The 18323-nt window shown below is 39.7% G+C and overlaps 2 long non-coding RNA genes across 2 annotated transcripts in view; one reads left to right on the top strand and one right to left on the bottom strand.

The window, feature by feature from the left end:
- The window catches only part of LOC143646168 (uncharacterized), a 66554-nt gene extending 55632 nt beyond the window's left edge, over positions 1-10922 (bottom strand). Inside the window, exon 1 of the long non-coding RNA XR_013157356.1 lies at positions 10840-10922. This is a non-coding gene — a long non-coding RNA (uncharacterized LOC143646168). The remainder of the gene's footprint in view (positions 1-10839) is intronic.
- A 98-nt stretch (positions 10923-11020) lies between these two features.
- On the top strand, positions 11021-15857 carry LOC143646167 (uncharacterized). The gene is made up of 3 exons (XR_013157355.1): positions 11021-11105; positions 15390-15590; positions 15699-15857. It is a non-coding gene; the product is annotated as an uncharacterized LOC143646167 (long non-coding RNA).
- Positions 15858-18323: the final 2466 nt, after the last annotated feature.

The raw sequence follows: 18323 nt of genomic DNA, 5'->3' as shown, positions 1-18323 counted from the left end.
GCCTGTGTGGTTTTCTCTTGCATCCAAACTTAACTCAGAAAGGTGAAGAAAACAGAAGTCTGTGAAGCAGAGTTTTAGCTTTAACTAAATTGGTCCAATACAGAGCCACCATAAACTACTTTGATTGAATTTGATTCTTCAAATAAATGACATCATTGCTCACTGCCCTTTTTGAGTCTAAACGCCCATTTGTGATTATTTTTATTTGTCTCTAATTTGGAAAGACCATGACGTTGTAATACTTTTCAGAAAATTAATACACATGGTAACCTTTCTATACACTTTAGCATTGCAGATAAAGACTTTTGGTGGTGGTGGTGGTTATGTTGCTGGTATTATTGTTTGTGTTGCTGTTAATGTTGCCTTCAGACTTTGAAGAACAGCTGTTTGTACTTTCCCCTGCAAATATCTTGTTTTTCTCCTAAAGATGGTGCAATAGTTACGGTTCTCTGGAGAAACAGAATCAACAGGGAACACTTGCAAATATAAAATTTACAAGTGTCTCACGTGACCGCAGGAACGCAGAGTCCAAAATCTTCAGGGCAGGCTGTGAAGCCGACCATTCCGATGGAGGGTCTGGACGAACTCCACAGGAGATGCTCGCCAGCCGAAGCAGGAAGAGTCTGTCTCTTCTGAATTCTCCTTAAAAAGCTTTCAGTGATCAGATTAAGCATTACTCATTGTAGAAGATACTCCCCTTGGCTGATTACAAATGGAATCACCTGCGGATATAGTTGACATGATCATGATTTAATTCTATGAAATGTCCTCATTGCAACAGACAGACCAGCACGTGCTCAACCAGACAAACAGGTACCACCACTTCAAGTTGACACATAAACCTAACCATGACAGATGGCTATAGGATTGTTTAGTTATCTTTGGAACTCAGAATTTTACATACTATCACTAGATATTATATCTTCCTATTAATTTTTACTGAAATCAATGAGCCATAGTCCTTTGCACTTTCCTACATATTTCACCTCAGGATTGTTTCTTCTAGCAAATCATTGCATCCTTTTATTCCATTGGCTAAGCTTTCCCCATCCCAGGAAAATGCACTATTTGTATGTTGAAGATCTATCCATTTTCAGCTCTATATATCTAAGTTTCACTTTATTTTAAATTTTAAAAATTATTTTCATCTTTCCTATTATCTATTAATTTAAAGAGGACATTTCAACTTTCAAAGATTTATTCATCATGTTATTATTTTGATATTTTCATGGTTGACTTTGTACTTTTCCGGGTTTTGATGATATATTAAATTCATCTCTACCATTATTTGTATTCTTATATTCTTTCATAAATCTGATGGCATATTTATATCAATATTAATATAAATATTTTTGATGTTTTCCTCCATCTTTTCTGCTTCTTCCCCCACAATGTCATGGTGGCAAAATAACTTCTACAGATTTTATCTTTATGTTTTCAAACTTGGCAAATTTAGCTTTATGGCCAAATCTTCTCTTCTTTATTCACTTATGAATGAAAACTAAAATTTGCAACCCATAAATTATATTTATACTTTCTTGATTTTTTGCATATTTTTCTGAATTAAAACAAGTAATATCCTAAGGTTCCCTTTCCTTTCATGTGGATCTAGTATGAGGACCCATGATTGTTTAGAAATTAGATCCTTTTTTTAAGCATCAAGTTTACACACTATATAATTTGCTTACAGTTACTGTTTTTAAGAAGTTCTTTATTTTTTTTCTTTCTCTCTTTTGGGTCTCACAATGTTTTTCTTATATATTTGCTATATTTGAATTATATATCCTCAATATTTTTCAAATCTTGAATATATCCACTTTTCATTTTCCAAATGACTTTGCAAATTTCTCCAATTTTCAGTGTGGAGTAATAAGAAAGGAAAATATTAACTCTCAGAGAGTGGAAAGAAAGCACCCATTTTGTTTTTTGTTCATTGGTCTTGTTTTGTTTTGTTTTGTCTTGTCTTGTTTGCTTGTTTCCCATTCTCTCGGACCTCAAATGACAAACAAATTTTATTTTTGCAGGGTGGTTGCTGTGATGGGAATTTGTAGAAACAAAATTCTGAGTGACAAGAAACTTTTCTGATAATTGGCAATTTAGTGCCAAAAGGGAGGGGCCAATCTTTCCTGCTTTTCTTCCCTCCCTGTCTTGCCACTTGACCCCTATATGAGCTTTTGTTACCCAAGTGTGAGACACAGTGGAGTGACTAAAGCTCTACTTTTCAAGGTGGGAAGAGTAAAATATATATCTGCATGGAATCAGAAACTCCTGGGATGATCAAAGAGATAAAGGAGATCACAAAAACAACTACGTAGAGATTTTAATGAACTCTTCAGTTCACCCCTGAGCTTCACAAATGTGGACTTGTTCCAATTGAGTAGATTAAGGGTGTTAAGGGCCAAACTAAAAATGTACTAGTTAGGGCCTAACTCTAATCATTTTGATTTTCTGCTATAAAAAACAAAAACAAAAACATTCTTTGTTAGAGTTCACCAAGTCACAGTGTCTCTTGATATAATATTCAAAATGTCCAGAAAACAACCCAAAATTACTTCGAATATGAAGAACCTGGAAACTTTCAACTCTTATAGGAAAAATAAACCTACTGTCATCAATGCCAAATTATTAGACAAATCTTTAAGTAGCAGCTTTTAAAAACAATAGAAAAAAACAATAGAAAAATAGAACATTTCAGTAAATAAATAGAAGACATGAAGAAAAAATATAAATTGTAAAAATAAAAGCCCAAAAATTTAAATTAAAAAAGATAACTCACTGGAGGGACTGAATAGCAAATTATAGAGGGCAGAGGAAAGAATTGGTGAATTTTAAGAAAGACCATTTGAAATTATACAGTCCAAAAACAAACAGGAAAAAAGAGAACAGTGAATAGAAATATTTGGAACAATAATACAATTTCTAAAGCTCAAGTGATTGACATCTCAAAAAAAAAAAAAAGAAAGGGTTGAAATATGTTTGAAACTATAAAGGATGAGAACTTCCTAAGCTAGGCAAAATGCATAAATCAAATATTAATTCAGGTCAATAAACTCAAAATAAGAATACTCACAGACACTTCAGATTTAAACCTATAAAAACTATAAACAAAAAATAAATTAAAGGCAGACAAAGTATAACAACTTATTACCTAGGGTAGGAGGACACAAAACAGTGGGAAATCACTTTTGAACTATGGAAAGAAATAAATGTGAACCCAGAATTCTATATTAAGTGAATATATCTTACAAAAATGAACATGCAATAAATATATTCTCAGATGAAACAATAGTAAAAGAATTAGTTTCCAGCTAACTTGCTCAAAAATAATTGCTAAAAGGAGTTATTCGGTCAGAAGGTAATGATACCAACGGAAAGTTGAACCATCAGGTATGAAAGACGAGCAACTGAAAAGGTAAATATGAAGATTAATACAATAGACATTATGTTTTCTTGTGTACTGTAAAATATATTTCATAGATAAAAGAAAAAGTATAACATTATTTGATAGGATTTTAGATGTTTGGAGGTATAATAAATAAGACAATGTAAGATAATGATGGGAGGAAATATGTCAACTGAGAAAAGACCTCCTGAGGTTGGGATAATTTCAAACACTGACCTCAGAAACTATTTCTAATAATGAGTCAGAATTTGGTTGGATTTGTTCTAGAGCAATTTATGTCCCAAGGCACTTTTGAAAACTACTGGTATACCTTTTTTATTATATTTCACTTTTTTGCACTGTGCAGATATTGCAATTTTTGCAAATTGAAAGTTTGTGAAATGCTGCATCGTGCAAGTCTATTGGAATACTTTTTCCAATAGTTTGTGTTTCTTTACTGTCCCAAAGTCACACTGGTAATTCTCAGAGTATTTCAAACTATGCCATTATTAGTATATTTGTTATGGTGATTGTGATTATTGATCTTTGGTGTTACTATTATAATTCTTTGGGGACACCAAGAACCATGAGCATATAAGATGGTGAAGTTGATGTAAAAAGGTTTCAGGTGTTCTGACTGCTCCATCAACTGGCTGTTCTTGTCTCTTTCTCTCTACAAAGGCCTTCCTGTTACCTGATACAAATTAATATTAAAAACCCATTTAATAGGCTCAAAATGACCTTTAAGTATTCAAGTAAAAGGAAGAGTCATATCATTAGTCAACTTGTGAATGCAAAGGACAAGTCCTTGAAGGAAATCAAAAGTGCTACTCCAGTAAACACAAATTACAAGAAAGGAAGGGGAATAGTCTTGTTGCCAGTATGGAGAAAGTTGTATTGAATTGAATAAAAGATCAAAGAGCCACAATATTCCCTTAAACCAAAGATTAATCCAGAGCAAGAACCTTACTGTCTTTAATTCTATAGTCACTGAGAGGCATGAAGAAGCTGCAGAAGAAAGGTTTAAAGTTAGCAGAAGTTGGTTCATGAGGTTTAAGGAAAGAAGCCATCTTTATAACAAAAGTGTAAAGTGAAGCAGCAGGTGTTGCAGTAGAAGCTACAGCAAGTTATCCATAAGCTCTAGCTAAGATAATTGTTGAAGATACATTAAATAGCATATTTTCAATGTAGACAAAGTGGCTTTCCATTGGAAGAAGATGCTATCTGTGATGGCTGAGTTCAGGTGTCAACGTGGTCAGTGATGGTGCCCAACTGATTGGTCAAGCAAGCACTGACCTTACCACAACTGTAGTGATATATTGTCTGGTTGATAAACCCAGAGGTTGTTTATTAAATCATCAGTCAGTTGATTTTACCTGTGACTAATTACATCTAAGATCAACTAAGGGTTTGTCTTCCACAAATAAGAGAATCTAGTCAGTCAGATTTCATCCTATCAGTTGAAGATTTTAAGAGAAAATAGAAAATGTTCACTGCTCTTCAGCCAGTGAGCCTGTCCTGTGAAGTTTGTCAAAATTTTTCATCCAAGTTGTCAGCTTTGCAGTCTGCCCTACAGATTTTGGATTTTTATGTCCACAAGGTTGTGCAAAACACTTTCTAAATCTCACATTTACAGATATTTCCTGTTTTTGCTTCTTTAAAAAACCTTGAATACTAGAGCTTGTTACTGGGAGTGGTTCTTGAGAAACAGAATCTTAAACATGGGTTTTTGCAATTGTTTTTCTACTCTGATTAGACTGAAAGTCACTAATGACGCTGTATCCAGTAATCAAGATGGCACTGAAAGTACAAACATGAGTTGGTAAAAAAAGATACAAGAAAATCACTATTTGATACAATTAATTGTATACTTATATAAGTCAAAGCTCTGGGTGAGAATGTTTTGATACCTTAAGGGAATGTTGTGGAATTAAGGGATTTAATGATGTTGGCTGGTTGCTTTTAGATATGCTGGGTACAAATGAGGGAAAATGATGAACTGAAGTCTTCAAATTTGTAACTTAAATGTCATATATGATGGTTAGATTCATGTTTCAACTTGGTCAGGTGATGGTGACTTGTCTGGTCAGGCAAGCACTGGTCTAACCATTACTGCAAGAATATTTCATGACTGGGTGATAAATTAGAAGGCTGGTTTATTAAGTCATCAGTCAGTTGATTGCAGCTGTGATGGATTATATCTACCATCAGCTAAGGGCATTCCACAACACATAAGAAAATCCAATCAGTTGATTTTTATTCAATCAGTTGAAGACTTTTAAGGGAAAAGAGAATTTTCACTGCTTTTTCAGCCAGTGAGCTTCTCCTGTGGAGTTTATTGAGACCCTTCATCAGATTTGCCAGCTTCACAACTTGTCACATATATTTTGGAGTCTTGCAATTCCATGGTTGTATGAAACATTTTTATTAATCATATATTTACAGACATCTCCTGTTAGTTCTGTTTCTTAGAGAACCCTGACTAAAAGACTTCATGAAAGATGTAAAAGTTTCTATATTTGCCCTGAAAGAAAATCTTATTTCCTATGGTTGCAGACTTGAGATCTCTGACAATGAGACCCAGTGTCTCATTGCGAGGGTAGCAGATTCACAATGTAAATTAAATTCTCAACTTTGCAGGATGTTTGTTGTTAAAGCAAGAAATTTGATTGGAAAAGAATGGGATCCTGAAACTTGCGATGGGGACATATAGTTTGATACTGATGACAATGAGGATATGGAAACCCTGAATTCTGCTGAGTTTTTGCTAGATAGAACAATAATGATCTGTCTGAAGGAGACAACTGTCCCACCTCCTCCAGTCTTTCCTGAGGAAAGAACTTCCAGATTTACAGGCTACCTTGAGAAAACAGCTTCCTAACAAAAAGTTCACTCTGTGGAGTCTGCCAGCCAACCTCCACCTAAATAAATTTATCCTTCAATGACTACTAAACCTGTAAACACCTCCCCAGGAGAGGAGTCTTTCTTCTCTGTCTGGAGCCACAAATCCTGTTTCAGCAGATGAAATTGCTAATTGCAAGGGAATTCCTTGAGGCAATTGACTTGAAAGACACACATACCTCTTTCCATGGCCATCCCCCACCACCCCTCTTTTCTATAGAACTTATAACTAGATGAAATACCCAAACAGGTCCTGAAAGGTGAGTATAAAGTGTGACCCATGTGGGGGCATGCTATGCTCCAAAAGAACTGCATGAGTTTTTCAATTTACATAGACAGAAACAGGGGACTATATATGGGAATGGATACTAAGAGTGTGGGATAGTGGTTGAAGGAATATAAAGTTCGGTCAAGCTGAACATATTGATATGGGCACACTAAGATACTCTGCATTCAATATTGTAGCACAAGTGGTTAGAAAGGGCATTAACAGTTTGTTTGGGTGGTTGGCTGAAACATGGATCAAAAAATGGCCAACATTACCTGAGGTCAAAATGCCAGAATTGCCCTGGGATAATGTAGATGAGGGTATCCATAGGCCTAGAGAGATTGGAATGTTAGAGTGGATTTATCATAGAAGACCTGCTTGCACATGCTAGGAATGTCCAAAGTACACACTTTTTACCAGGACATTGAGAAGTAAATTTGTAAGACTAGCTCTATTGTCCCTCAAGAACTCTGTAGTCATCCTTCTCTGTTAAGTGAGATATTACTGTGTGAACTGCTGTTACTGAGCTGGAATCATTAAACACAATGGGAATGATCAGATCCTGAGTTGGAAGAAGCCATGTGGAGTAATCACCATAGACAAGGAGGGCATGGCCACAATAGTGGACAGCAGACTCAAAGCAGCAAAACATACTCTGATTCGCAGACTTATGGCATTGGCTAGTAGATCATGGGATACCTAGAAGTAGAATAGATGAGCAGTCTAGTACATTCTTGTTTGATCTGCATAAGCAGAAGTGTCCTAGGCCAAGTGAAGGACAGTCTAACTTGAATTACAAAAACAGAGTCATGACCCCTTAATCAATTCCCAGCCTTTAGATCCACCAAGCTATAAAGTTGGGAATGCACAGCAGTACTCCATCATAAAATGAAAATATTGTATAAGAAATAAGACTTAAGCAAGTCCTGAAGACTTAAGTAAGTTACATAAGGAAGTGGTCCATATGCCTGTGGCCCAAATGCCCTGCCCTCTCTCCTGCCATATTACCTTCTCTTTCCCAGTCAAAGCTATGGCCTCTTGAGGAGTTCCTAACAGTCAGTTGACCGAGGAAGAAAAAACTAGGGTCTGCTTTACAGATGGATTTATATGGTAATCAAATACCACTTAAAAGTGGATAGCTGCAGCACTACAGCCCCTTTCTAGGATGTCTTTGAAAGACCATGGTGAGGGGAAATCCTCCCAGTGGGTGTACCCTTGAGCAGTGTACCTGGTCATTTAGCTTGGAAGGAGAACTGGCCAGAGGTGCATTTTTAAACTGACTCAATGGCTATTACTAATGGTTTGGCTGGATGGTCAGGGACTTGGAAGGAGCATGATTGGAAAATTGGTGACAAACTGTTCTGAGAAAGAGGTGTGTGGATAGACCTTTCTGAATGGTCAAAAAAACAAGAGGATATTTGTGTCTCAGAAAAATGCTCACCAGATGGTAACTTCAATGGAGAAAGGTTTTAATAATCAGGTGGATAGGATGACCCATTCAGTGCATACAAGTCATTCTCTTTCTCCAGCCAGTCTTGCCATTGCCCAATGGGCTCATGAACAAAGTGAGACATGGTGGTAGGGATGGAGGCAACGCATTGGCATGGCAACATAGATTTTCACTCACCAAGGCCTTCCTGACTATGGCCACTGCTGAAATTCCAATCTGTCAGCAACAGAGACCTACACTGAGTCCCCAATGTGGCACCATTCCCTGAAGTGATCAGTCTGCTCCTTGGTGACACGTTGATTACATTGGACCACTTCCATCATAGAAGGGGCAGTGATTTGTTCTAACTGGAATAGACACATACTCCAGATATGGGTTTGCCTTCCTTGCATGCAATGCTTCTGCCAAAACTACCATCCATCAACTTATGGAATGTTTTATCTACCATAATGTATTTCCAACACATTGCTTCTGATCAAAACACCCACTTCACAGTAAATGAAGTTCAGGAAAGGGAACATGGTCATGGAATTCTCTGATCTTACCAAATTCCCCATCATCCAGAGGCAGCTGAGTTGATAGAACAGTGGGATGTCCTTGTGAAGACAAATTTATGGTGCTAACTAGGTGGCACTACCTTGCAAGGCTGAGGCAATAACATGAAAGAATATGGTTAATATAGTCAACCTTGTATGCTCTGAATCGATGTCCACACTGTGGTGATGTTTCTCCTATAACCAGGTTATATGGTCCAGGAATCAAGGGATAGAAATTGGACTATCTAGACTAGATTTTGCTTTCTGTCCCTGAAGCCTTAAGCTCTACTGGTTTACATGTCTTAGTTCCAAAAGAAGGAGTACTCCTACCATAAGACAAAAAAAAAAAAAAAGTGATTCCATTGAACTGGAAGTTTATTCTGCCACCTGATCACTTTTGTCTTGTCATGCTACTCGATCAACAGCCATGAAAGTGGATTTCTGTTCTGTCTGGGGTTATTGATCTTGACTATTAATGGAGAGATAGGATTGCAACTCCACAATGGAGATAAAAGAGAGTTTTCCTAGGATATAAGAGGTCCCCTAGGGCATCTCTTAGTACTGCCATGCCCTGTGACAAAAATCCGTGGGGAAACTGCAACATCCTCATCCAGGGAGGACTACCAGTGATCCAGAAACTTCAGGAATGAAGGTTTGGGTAACCCCACCAGGAAACAAACAATGTCCCTCTGAACTGCTTGCTGAGGATAAATGGAACATGGTATGGGCAATGAAAGAAGGATGACCAATCACCAGTTACAGAATGAGGACTGTAATGGTATGACTATTTTGTCTTATTTTATTATGAGTATTCTTAGATTTGTACATAAGGAAATATCTTGTTTTCTTAACATAAGACATAAGTTGCATTGTTGTAGTAGTTAAGCTTTAGGATATCAATTTAAAAGTGAATGTCACCAAAGAGCTTATACCCTATTCTGGAGGGATTTAGTGTTTCTAATTATATGCAGGACAGTTGAGTATTGTTAGCTGAAACATATGTCTGTTATTGTGCCATATTAGAGATTACATACGGTTTAATGTGATGTTATAGCTGCCAAGTTGACAAGGGGTGGACTCTGATGGTTGAATTCAGGTGTCAACCTGGCCAGGTGATGGTGCCCAGCTGAATGGTCAAGCAAGCATTGGCCTTACCCTTACTGCAAGGATATTTTGTGGCTGACTGATAAACCAGAAGGCTGGTTTATTAAATCATCAGCAAGTTGTTTGAATTTGTGTCATCTTACATCTATGATCAACTAAGAGTGTGTCTTCCACAAATGAGACAAGTCAATAAACTGGATTTGACCCAATCAGCTAAAAACTTTAAAAAGAGGAGACAATTTTCATTGCTTTTTTAGCCAGTGAGTCTCTTCTGTGAAGTTTGTCAAACCCATCATCTGAGTTGCCAACCTGGCAGCCTGCACTGCAGAATTTGGGCTCCTGTGTCCACATGGTCATGCAAACACTTTTATAAATCTCATATTTACATATATCTCCTGTTTGTTTTAGAGAATCCTCACTAATGCACCATCTAAGACTTACATAGCTAGAGAGGAGAAGTCAATGCCTGATGTCAAAGTTTCAAAGGACCAGCTGACTCTCTTGTCAGGAGATAATGCAGCTGGTTACTTCAAATTGAAGCCAGTACTCATTTACTGGCTAATAAATTATTATTTATTATTCTAGATTATTCTAAATCTACTCTGTGCTTTAAAAATGGCACAATAAGCCTTCATGAGAGCTAATCTGTTTACAATTTTGTTCACTGAATACTTCAAATTCACTGTTGATACCTAATGCTCATGAAAAAAAAAAAGACTTCTTTCAAAATATTTATGTTCACTGACACTGTACATAGTCACCCAAGAGCTTGGGCAGAGATGTACAATGAGATAATGTTGTTTTCATTCCTGCTCACTCTATATTAATTCTGTAGCCCATGGATCAAGGAGTTATTTAAACATTTGAATCTTATTATTTTTGGAACACATTTCATAAGAATATCACTGCAAGATCTGGCAAAACAAACACACTCACACAGAGTTTCTTTTGTACAGTTTATTCAGGCAGGCTGAGGCTGGGAAAATGGCATCAGCCCTAAGCAGGGGAAGGGAGTTTGCTGATATAGGATGGTTGACAGGAAGTAGGGAAGCTGGCAGATTTCTATTGGTTGATTTTGGAAGCAGGGGATAAATTGGGAGTTGGCAGCTTCTCATTGGTGAGCTTTAAAATTTAACATGGCTATAGTCATGCATGTTTGCAACAGCTGGAAGGCAAATGTTGGTTAAAGGCAGCTTACCTCAAGATTGCAGCTGCCAGAGGGCCAGAGGGCCTGAGCTGTGGTGCCCCCTATAAGCTCTCTAGACATCATGGGTTGGGAAAAGTTTCTTAGAATGTTTGCTAGGGGTTGGTTACATCATAAAGGAAGGGATTCTGCCTAACATTCCAGCCTTTTCCTTTTAATTTTCTTTGAATGCTGAGGGGTGAAGGTTTGCTTTCTGAATCTGTTTCCAGCTGCTGAGAGGCATAGAGTTAACCCAATGTGGTGCTGTGTGGGATATACTGGTAGGAGGCATTACTCTTCAAGAGGTGGTAGTATGAAGGCTTTTTAATAGGTACAGTTCACAAAGGGCACAGTTGGTGGTAGCCTGCACTGTCCTTTGGATGAATGCTGTTAATATTATAGGAGGCAGGGCCCCAAAAGTAACAATCTTGTAATGAGAATAATAAAGGGAATGAACAGAGTGAAGAATGAAAAGAGCTGGGGATCCCAGCTCCCCCAAGGGGATGGAGAGGGGTGCCTTAGAGATTTTCCAATGTCCTATACTATCATAATGATGAATTGTACTTATCCAGACTGATTTATGTAATAGCAGCATTCTTCTCCAAGATATGTACAGGTCACTTTGTTCAGCTGTAAGTTTAGCAAGGGTCCATCTGTTTTGGAGGACTACCAGGGCCAGGAACTGCTGCTGTTTATCTAGGGCAGCTAGACCCTTCACAGGTGGTTGGTTAATTCAGCGATTTTGGCAGAACGCTTGGTATATTGTTGATGGGATAGTCCCAAAGCTGTGGAGCTGGTGGTGGTTCCTGCTGCTGCCCCAAAGACTGTAAGAACAGGGAGCAGAAGAGGTAGGTTTTTTTTTTTTTTTTTACTGTGGAGTGGGTCTAAGTAGGACAGTAGGGGTGTTTGATATGTTTATTATTCCAGTCCAAGTAATGGCATAAGTGAGAGAGCATGTTCCTATCCAAGATGAGGGAAGTGTGGGGTATGAGGAAGAACCACAGTGGAAGAAGAGTCCTGAGGAGGGGTTAGAAGTGACATAGAACTGCAAGGTCCAGCTGGTGACTGCAAGATCAAATTTATCAACTGTAGTCTGTAAGGCTAAGAGATTCCAGCATTAAGGGAATTAAGTAGGGGATTGAAGAAGGTGAGGGGGGAATGAGACTTCCATGGTGCCAGATGACAAGGAACTCTTATCATAGAAGATAAGTTTTGCGAGGTCTAAGAGGTATCAAGGAGAAAGGTAAGATGAAAGAATATGGTTAGGGCAGGGCTCAGATGTGAGAATGATATTAGGTATTGTGATGCAGTTAGAGCTGATGCTAGCAGGGCAAGGCAGTCCCTTGTAGTTGTAGACATTCTGCAACTTCTGCAGTTTCCAGTAAGAATAGGAGCTGAAGGAATGAAAGTTATAGTCTGCTTACAATTTAAAGGATCCCCATTCAAGATGTTAATGTATAGGGTGGTGTTGGGACAAGCAGTGATGCAAATTCAGAAGGCTATGCTTGAGGTGTTAATGTTGGTGAGTACAGGTCCAGAAAAAGGGGCTAGGTGGGTTATGGTATTAATGGACTTGTTAAATCTCTACCATACAGAAAAGACAGAGTCTGATAGGAGGTAATGGTTGAGGTTTTTAGATGTTTTATTGAGAAGTTTTCATTGCAAGCAGTTATAGGGGCAAGGAGCAAGAAGGGGGTTTTAGGGTGTCAGGACAGAGCCAAGAGAAAAAGGTTTAGGAAATGTGCAGTGGGGTTGGTAAAGTCCACCATGAATGCTAGGCGGGTCTTGGGGAAGTCTTTTTGGGATAATGTGAGACAGAGGGGGAGCAGGAGGAAAGGGGAACTAAGGAGAGGCATATTAGTTCTTGTTGAGGTCAAGTCAGGTGGTGATGAGGTTCAAGAAGTAGTTGAAAAGTTGACAGTAGCAATCTCAAATTAGAGCACACAGTTATAATTCCAAGGTGGATGTGTAGTGACAGTTGCAGAGTATAGTCAGAGTATGGCCATAAAAGGAGTCAGGAGTAGGGGTGCTGTTGCGGGTGTCAGACATATATTTATAAATAAATAAGTGAGGAATTGCAGTGGAGACAAACAAATGGGTGGACTTCCTCTAGGATAAACAAGAAGATTATGGAGAGAAGGAAGAGGAAGGCCAGAAGGAAAAAGGATAAGTTTAAAATCTGGCAAGAGAGAAGGTTCCTGTAGATTAAGAGGTTGCATGGTTTTAGTAAAAGAGAACAGTTGAGTTTTATCCACCACTGTGGTATGCAGTTACTGGATGTCACTTTCTTCAGGCACAGCTGTTAGGCAGAGGTGGGTTGGGGAGAGAGGGTGAACTTTGTAGTGGGGTATAGATTTTTGGAGTGGGCCAGGATGAGGTCTTGCAGTTGGATCCAATTTTCACAAATTTGGAGCTCTTTTTAACCTGGAAGAATGAATCCAACTGGGACAGCCCTTGAAGTTTACTGGGGAAGGAATTTATCTGCATATTCACACAAGAGCTGTTGGGTCAGTGACAGCATAGGCATGTAATCCCCCAGTGGTTCTGCTATGCAAGGGAAATTGCTGAGAAGCAAGGATCTACCATACATTAATTCAAATGGACTTAGGAAAGTGGGAGTTTCGGGGGTGGCCTTAATCCTACTTAGGGCTAGAGGAAAGAGGGAAAACCAATCTGTTCTGAGTTCTAATGATAATTTGGTAAGGTGTGTTTTGAGAATTTAGTTGTCTTTCTCAATTTTTCTGGAAGACTAGAGTTGATATGGAATATGGAATTTCCAGGAGGTGTTTAAGTAGTTGGTGAGCTGCTACATAACCTGTGAGACAAAGGTCAGTCTGCTGTCAGATTGAAGGGATAAGGGGACACCAAATCTAGGGATAACTAAAGTGAGTATAACAATGTTGACTTCTGGGGCCTTCTCAGACTTGGTAGGGAAGTGTAGCCATACTGAGAAAGTGTCCACTAGAGTACACAGATATTTGTTTTTTATCAGGCGGCATGTGGGTGAAGTCTATTTGCCAGTCTTGGCTCCTGGCCCGGAAAAGAAGGGGTGGTTTAATACTTCCTTGAGGTGAGATTTAACTGCAAATGTGATTTGCATTGCCATGTGATTTCTTGTAGGAGGGTTAGGAGGTTGGGGCAAAGAATGAGAAGAGTAAGAAACTTTAGTAGGGGCTTGTAGTCCACTTGAAGGGCATCATGAAAGTGAGTTAAGACCTGTTCCCACTGACCAGCTGGGATTATGAGAAGGTCCTTCGAGGTTAGCCAGTGTCATTCCCAGATTGCTCCCTTTTTTACATTAAACTGAACTTCCATGGGAGTATATTGGGGAGGAAGTCTGGGAGAACTAGAAATTGTGGGCAGAGAGCCTATTGTAGAGCTGGCTATTTTGCATCTTGGTCAGTTTTTTCATTTCCTTTGGAAATGTCTGTGGAGGTGCCCTGTTGTCCTTGACAGAGACCACTGAATTGGTGAAGACTAAATGTATTATGTTTAATAACCTTTTAATTATAGATCTGCATTTGTTATAGGGATCCCTTTGTAGTCAGGAATCCCCTTTCTGCCCATATAGCAGCATGTGGATAAAGTATATGGTAAGTGTAGCCAAAGTTAGTGTATATATTAATGAGCTGGCATTGGGCAAGTGCTAGAGCCTGGATGAGGGCTAAGAGTTCAGCCCTTTGGGAGGAGGTTCCCGAGGGTAAAGCATTGACCTCTGTTGCCTGGGTTGAAGAAACAATGGCATAGCCAATTTTGAGAAGGCCATTCATTAGGAGCTACCATCTGTGAACAAGGTGTCAGTTGCCTCTGGTATCAGGGACTCAGATATGTGAAGAAATGGTGAAAGGAGATTGGAGAGTACTTAAGAACATGAATGTAGAGGGCTTTTACAGTTTGGAAGGGGAAGGAGGGTGACAGGGTTTAAGGTGGCGCATCAGGCTATCATAACTTGATGGGAGTCTTGTAAGAGCATTAAGAAGGTTTGTGGGGCTTGGAGGGGTGGAGAAATCTGTTGGCTTGATTAGGGATCAGGTTGAGTATTGTGTGGGCAGAATAGACAGTGATAGACTGGGAATAAGTAAGTTTCTGGGCTTCTGTGAGTAAGCTGGTTGCAGCTGCTAATGCCCATAGGGAGGTGGGCCATCTCCTAGCTATGTCAGTGTTCCAGACCACGGGGTCTATTCGGTCAAGGGAGAAGAGAAAGGGAAGTAGAAGAATCTGAGAGGGTTTGGAAAGAGTAAGTAAAGAGATTCTTCAGAGGCTCTGAGGAATAAAAATGAGTATCTGGTTTCCCAAATGGTGAGGATATCCCTGCCTAGTATGGAGATAAGGCATTTTGGCAAGACTAAGAAAGAAGGAATAGAGATTTGTTTCTTCAGTGAGTGTAACAGGAGTGTCTTTAGGCTGGGAAATTACACCATCAACTCCTACAATCAAAATGGAGGAATCTTATTATTCCAGTAAATTCAGGGAGGGCAGAATAAGTGGCCTGTGTCAATCAGAAAAGAAATTGGCCTACCTATTAATGAGAGAGTGACCTGAGGTTCCATCTTGAAAATTGGCAGGGAGGTCAACAAGAACACTGGGCACCCTCAGTCTTCAGTTGCTAACCCCATGAGGTGGGGCAAGTAGTAGGCTGAGTTTCTCTGTGCTTGAAGAAAGATCAAGGACTGTCTTGAGTGGGCAACTGATATCGCCCTGCCTTGAAGGCTGGGAACAGTCGGACTTCCAGTGGCCTAAGCATTTTACAGAGAGAGCAAGACCTGGTGAGTGGACTATTTAGACTAATAGCCAGGTGCACCACTTTTGAAGCACTCCCCTGGTGGGGTTGAGGGGTTACCCTTGTTTTGAGGATGTGCCTGGGATTCTTTCAGAGCAAAAGCCAACATTTGGAAGATCCTGTGACGGGAATGGGTTTGTTCATCTTCCTGATTGTTGAAGACCTCGAAGGCCAGCTTTATCAGTTGTGCTCAGGGGGTCTGTGAACCAACCTCTAACTTTTGAAGTTTTTTCTGAATGTAAGGAACTGAGTGGGAAATAAAGTGCATGTTTAATAAGAGGGACCCTTCTAGGGAATCAGGCTGTAAATTGGTGAATTATTGGAGAAATTCATTTAGTCTAGCCATGAAGGCAACTGGTTTTCATCCAGTTTTTGTTTGAGTTCATTGAGTTATAATTGATCACTTTATGTCTAGCTTATTGTAAATCTATAATTAGACACATAATCATGTGGCTTAGGGCCTGATGATCAAGGCCATGATCATAATCCCATCTGGGATGTCTTGAGGGACAGCTGTAGTTCCTACAGAGTTGTGGGTGATGCCCTTTCTATTTAATATGTCAGCATGAGCTTGAGTGGCAGTCCAAACTTGATCCCTTTCCTCCAAAGCCATATAAACGGACAGGACAACATAGAGGTATTTGTCTTTATATATACGTTATATCATATGAAATGGTGAGATATTGAAATTCTTTGGTGAAATGGGTGGGTTCAGCTGAGTATGACCCAGGGCACTTTTCTATTTGAGAAATGCCAGACATTGAGATAGGGATGTGGGCCTAATTGGGACCTTGAGTACCAGCAACTTTGCAAAGTGGAAGAAGGGGTTGGGGCTTTTGGTGGAAGTGGTAGGGATCAGGCCGTAGTCTAGGACCAGGGTGAGGACTGGGGAGCAGAAGGGGCCTGGGGTGTGGTTCAGTTCCCGAGTTGGGGAAGGCAAATGTAGAGTAGGGACAGGAGAAAGGGTACTGGCAGTGAGTAGTGGGGAGGGTCCCTGAGAATTGTTGGGACCAGTATATGAAGGGGGAGATAAGAGAATCCTCAAGAGGGTCAGTTTCTTGAGGGGTGGTAGTGGGAGGGGAGGTGGGATTTGGGGTGGAAGATAAGGAACTGGGGAGTGGAGTATGAAGGGGAAGAATCTAGTAGGTAGGATAAGTCTGACAGAGGGAAGGTCACATGCAAATCTCAAAGAAGGCCAGAAAATATGGGCTTTTACCTCACTTTCCCTGCCCATGACAATAATTACCTAGATTCATCAGAATTTAGGGAGGGTCCTGTTTTCTGGCAAGGAGTTCTGGTTATCCAATTTATATTGTGGCCAGATGGTATTGCACAGAAAAATTAGTCCTTTAGTTTTGAGAGAGGAGCTGAGGGTTTGCAAATTTCTAAGAGGACAACCCAAGGGAGGGTCACAGGGGGTTTTAGAATTTGGAGCCCCCATGATGGAGGGTGAAATGAATAAGGATTAGTGCAATCTCCCTTAGGACAGGTCTATGTCAAGGGTGTCCCACATGAGATAGGTACTGACTGGAAGCATGGCAATCTTGATGAGCAAAGGGGAAGAGGGGCATTCTCTGACTTTTCAGAGGTCAAGCAACAGGGGTAGCCCCTAATCCAGTGCTGAGATTTTGGAGAGAAACAAGTCTACCTATTTAGAAGAGAGAGAGGCAAGCTTCCTTAACTGAATGTCCTACAGATTGACTGGTGTGGATGTAGGGTCAGATAGGGGGTCCAGGGCTAAGAACTGTGTGGGTGAGTTGCTGCTCTCCTGGGTTTTTGAACCAAAATGCAAAGTCCAACAGAGCAAACACACTCACACAGAATTCCTTTGTCTGGCTTATTTGGCAGCAATCTTCAAGCAGGCTGAGGCCTGGAAAAGGGCATCAGTCCTGAGCGGGGGAAGGGGTTTTGTGTATATAGGATGGTTGACAGGAAGTGGGGAAGCTGGGAAGTTTCTATTGGTTGATTTGGGAAGCACCGTCTAAATTGGAAGTTGGCAGCTTCTTATTGCTAGGCTTAAAAATTCAACACCACTGTAGTCATGTGAGGCTGCAATGGCTGGAGGGCAGATGTTGGGTAAGGGGAGTTTATCTCATGATTATAGCTGCTGGAGGGCCAGAAGGCAAGGACTGTGGTGTCCGGATACATTCCCTAGAGATCACTGGTGGGGGAAAGCTTCTTAGGACATTTGGTAGGGGTTGGTTACATCATGAGAGAAAGGATTCTGCCTAACAGTCACCACCCTAGATAATGATTTCTCTGATGGATATGGGCAAAGGCAATTGTTAACCTTCTGGAAAGTATTCATCATTCTAGATACCATTAAAAACATTTGATATTCTTGAAAGGAGGTTAAAATATAAACATTAACAGGACTTTGGATGAAGTTGATTCCACTCTGCATGGATGATTTTGAGGAGATCAAAATGTCACTGGAGAAAGTACGTTCAGATGTAGTGTAAATAACAAGAGGAACAGAATTAAAAATGGTGCCTGATGATGAGACTGAATTGCTGTAATCACATGGCAAAATGTGAATAGATGAGAAATTGCTTCTTATGGGCAAGCAAAGAATGTGGTTTCTTGATATGCAATCTACTCCTGGTAAAGATGGATGGACATTGTTGAATTGACAACAAAGGATTTAGAGTACTACATACATTTATTTGAAAAAAAGTGGCAGAGTTTAAGAAAATTGACTCCAGGTTTGAAAGAAGAT

This window comes from Tamandua tetradactyla, chromosome 9 (assembly GCF_023851605.1).
Source record: "Tamandua tetradactyla isolate mTamTet1 chromosome 9, mTamTet1.pri, whole genome shotgun sequence".
Taxonomy (NCBI): domain Eukaryota; kingdom Metazoa; phylum Chordata; class Mammalia; order Pilosa; family Myrmecophagidae; genus Tamandua; species Tamandua tetradactyla.
Note: the sequence above shows the minus strand (reverse complement) of the source record. Positions and strands in the feature narration are given on the sequence as shown.